This window comes from Salmo salar, unplaced genomic scaffold (genome assembly GCF_905237065.1).
Source record: "Salmo salar unplaced genomic scaffold, Ssal_v3.1, whole genome shotgun sequence".
NCBI lineage: Eukaryota > Metazoa > Chordata > Actinopteri > Salmoniformes > Salmonidae > Salmo > Salmo salar.
This window is the reverse complement of record NW_025548305.1, coordinates 315,328-318,870: the sequence shown is the minus strand read 5'-3', so window position 1 is coordinate 318,870 and position 3,543 is coordinate 315,328.

Below are 3,543 nucleotides of genomic sequence, written 5' to 3'. Positions count from 1 at the left end.
CATTTTCAAAAAAAAGCTCAGAAATCTTTTTTTCATTTTTTGACACAAAAACAGTGACCCCGGTCATGCAGAACTATTGACATACTGGACAGGCCTAAAAAAAACATTTTAAAACCATTTTCACCAAAAATTGCAGATTTCTATTTTGTCCCTAAAAACGTTGACTCCGATCATGCCGAAAAAGCGACATTCTGGACAGGCCTAAAAAAATGTTTTTGAACCATTTTCACAAAAAATTGCAGATATTTTTTTTCATTTTCATGACACAAAAACAGTGACCCCGGTCATGCCGAAATATCGACATTCTGGACAGGCCTAAAAAAACATTTTAAAACCATTTTCACAAAAAATTGCAGATTTCTATTTTGTCCCTAAAAACGATGACTCCGATCATGCCGAAAAGCGACATTCTGGACAGGCCTAAAAAAAATGTAGAACCATTTTCACAAAAAATTGCAGATATTTTTTTCTCATTTTCGTGACACAAAAACAGTGACCCCGGTCATGCCGAACTATCGACATTCTGGACAGGCCTAAAAAAACATTTTAAAACCATTTTCACAAAAAATTGCAGATTTCTATTTTGTCCCTAAAAACAATGACTCCGATCATGCCGAAAAAGCGACATTCTGGACAGGCCTAAAAAAAATTTTTAGAACCATTTTCACAAAAAATTGCTGATATTTTTTTTTCATTTTCGTGACACAAAAACAGTGACCCCGGTCATGCCGAACTATCGACATTCTGGACAGGCCTAAAAAAACATTTTAAAACCATTTTCACAAAAAATTGCAGATTTCTATTTTGTCCCTAAAAACGATGACTCCGATCATGCCGAAAAAGCGACATTCTGGACAGGCCTAAAAAATGTTTTTGAACCATTTTCACAAAAATTGCAGATATTTTTTTTCATTTTCGTGACACAAAAACAGTGACCCCGGTCATGCCGAAATATCGACATTCTGGACAGGCCTAAAAAACATTTTAAAACCATTTTCACAAAAAATTGCAGATTTCTATTTTGTCCCTAAAAACGATGACTCCGATCATGCCGAAAAAGCGACATTCTGGACAGGCCTAAAAAAAAAATTTAGAACCATTTTCACAAAAAATTGCAGATATTTTTTTCTCATTTTCGTGACACAAAAACAGTGACCCCGGTCATGCCGAACTATCGACATTCTGGACAGGCCTTAAAAAAACCTTTTAAAACCATTTTCACCAAAAATTGCAGATTTCTATTTTGTCCCTAAAAACGATGACTCCGATCATGCCGAAAAAGCGACATTCTGGACAGGCCTAAAAAAATTTTAAAACCATTTTCACCAAAAATTGCTGATTTTTTTCTTCATTTTCGTGACACAAAAACAGTGACCCCGGTTATGCCGAACTAGCGACATTCTGGACAGGCCTAAAAAAAGCATTTTAGAACCATTTTCAAAAATAAGCTCAGAATTCTTTTTTCATTTTTGACACAAAAACAGTGACCCCGGTCATGCCGAACTATCGACATTCTGGACAGGCCTAAAAAAAACATTTTAGAACCATTTTCACAAAAAATTGCTAGATTTCTTTTTTCATTTTCGTGACACAAAAACAGTGATCCCGATCATGCCGAACTATCGACATTCTGGACAGGCCTAAAAAAACATTTTAGAACCATTTTCACAAAAAATTGTCAGATATTTTTTCTCATTTTCGTGACACAAAAACAGTGACCCCGGTCATGCCGAACTATCGACATTCTGGACAGGCCTAAAAAAACATTTTAAAACCATTTTCACAAAAAATTGCAGATTTCTATTTTGTCCCTAAAAACGATGACTCCGATCATGCCGAACTAGCGACATTTTGGACAGGCCTAAAAAAAAGCATTTTAGAACCATTTTCCAAAAAAAGCTCAGAATGCTTTTTTTCATTTTTTGACACAAAAACAGTGACCCCGGTCATGCCGAACTATCGACATTCTGGACAGGCCTAAAAAACATTTTAAAACCATTTTCACAAAAAATTGCAGATTTCTATTTTGTCCCTAAAAACGATGACTCCGATCATGCCGAAAAGCGACATTCTGGACAGGCCTAAAAAAGAATTTAGAACCATTTTCACAAAAAATTGCAGATATTTTTTTCTCATTTTCGTGACACAAAAACAGTGACCCCGGTCATGCCGAACTATCGACATTCTGGACAGGCCTAAAAAAACATTTTAAAACCATTTTCACAAAAAATTGCAGATTTCTATTTTGTCCCTAAAAACGATGACTCCGATCATGCCGAAAAAGCGACATTCTGGACAGGCCTAAAAAAAAATTAATACCATTTTCACAAAAAATTGCAGATTTTCTTCATTTTGTCCCTAAAAACGATGACTCCGATCATGCCGAACTAGCGACATTCTGGACAGGCCTAAAAAAACATTTTAAAACCATTTTCACAAAAATTGCAGATTTCTATTTTGTCCCTAAAAACGATGACTCCGATCATGCCGAAAAAGCGACATTCTGGACAGGCCTAAAAAAATTTTTAAAACCATTTTCACCAAAAATTGCTGATTTTTTTTTCTTCATTTTCGTGACACAAAAACAGTGACCCCGGTTATGCCGAACTAGCGACATTCTGAACAGGCCTAAAAAAAAAGCATTTTAGAACCATTTTCAAAAAAAAGCTCAGAATTCTTTTTTTCATTTTTTGACACAAAAACAGTGACCCCGGTCATGCAGAACTATTGACATACTGGACAGGCCTAAAAAAAACATTTTAAAACCATTTTCACCAAAAATTGCAGATTTCTATTTTGTCCCTAAAAACGTTGACTCCGATCATGCCGAAAAAGCGACATTCTGGACAGGCCTAAAAAATTTTTTAAAAACATTTTCACCAAAAATGGCTGATTTTTTTTTCTTCATTTTTTGACACAAAAACAGTGACCCCGGTCATACCGAACTATCGACATTCTGGACAGGCCTAAAAAAACATTTTAAAACCATTTTCACAAAAAATTGCAGATTTCTATTTTGTCCCTAAAAACGATGACTCCGATCATGCCGAAAAAGCGACATTCTGGACAGGCCTAAAAAAAAATGTAGAACCATTTTCACAAAAAATTGCAGATATTTTTTTCTCATTTTCGTGACACAAAAACAGTGACCCCGGTCATGCCGAACTATCGACATTCTGGACAGGCCTAAAAAACATTTTAAAACCATTTTCACAAAAAATTGCAGATTTCTATTTTGTCCCTAAAAACGATGACTCCGATCATGCCGAAAAAGCGACATTCTGGACAGGCCTAAAAAAAATTTTAGAACCATTTTCACAAAAAATTGCTGATATTTTTTTTCATTTTCGTGACACAAAAACAGTGACCCCGGTCATGCCGAACTATCGACATTCTGGACAGGCCTAAAAAACATTTTAAAACCATTTTCAGAAAAAATTGCAGATTTCTATTTTGTCCCTAAAAACGATGACTCCGATCATGCCGAAAAAGCGACATTCTGGACAGGCCTAAAAAAATGTTTTTGAACCATTTTCACAAAAA